Here is an 893-nt window from a genome sequence, read left to right as displayed (position 1 = left end):
TGAATATATATGAAATTTTTGTTCCTGACCATTGAAAAATACTTTTAAGTCTTTGACCTTCACAAAACTTGGACGGATCAGTCCCTCCGTCCAAATGCCTCCGTCAGGGACTGATCCGTCCAAATGCCTCAGTCAGGGACTGATCTGTCCATGTTTTGTGAAGGTCAGGGACTTAAAAGTATTTTTCAAAGGTCAGAGATGAAAATGTCTGCGGGACAAAAGATCAGGGACCTATTTGTCCTTTTCTCGTATATAAATATACTTATAAAAATACATAACAACTACTTTGATGATTGACTTTTAGTCATGGTTTTGAAAATAGGACTAAACTGGCCGATCGGACCAATTCAATTACAAATTAGATGCCAATACGGTTTGGTTTAACATAAAAAACCGTCCAACTCAAAACTGCTTCTAAACTGTTGAACCGATCGTCAAATCGAATGGGATCCGGCTGGTTCTTATGAAACGTCATCATTTACTCGTTTTATGTTTAGGGATAAAAAAATCGGATCCTCATCCTCCCCGCTCAATCTCTCTTGAGCCATTCCCCCAATCTTCAGTCTCTCCTCTCTCAACTCTTGACCCTAGGTTACAGTCTCCTCCACCGTCACAAGGAGAGACTTAGAGCTGCCTTTTGTTCAACAAGCCTACGTTCATAGCTCCGCACTTCTTCCTCATTCAATAATCGGTGCATCTTTCTCGAGCATGCCGTGAGTTATTGGTCGTCCTCTGCTCAGCCATTCTTCTGCCGTTAGCCGTTGCGCTCAGGCACAACTGTCTTGGTTTGTTCATTGTGGTGGAACATGGAAGTTTCCAACAGTCCAACCCCTCTCTTCATTCACCATCAGTCCAACCTCTCTCCAACAGTCAGTCGCTGGTCTTCATTCACC

Source organism: Arachis ipaensis, chromosome B01, assembly GCF_000816755.2.
Source record: "Arachis ipaensis cultivar K30076 chromosome B01, Araip1.1, whole genome shotgun sequence".
NCBI lineage: Eukaryota > Viridiplantae > Streptophyta > Magnoliopsida > Fabales > Fabaceae > Arachis > Arachis ipaensis.
Note: the sequence above shows the minus strand (reverse complement) of the source record.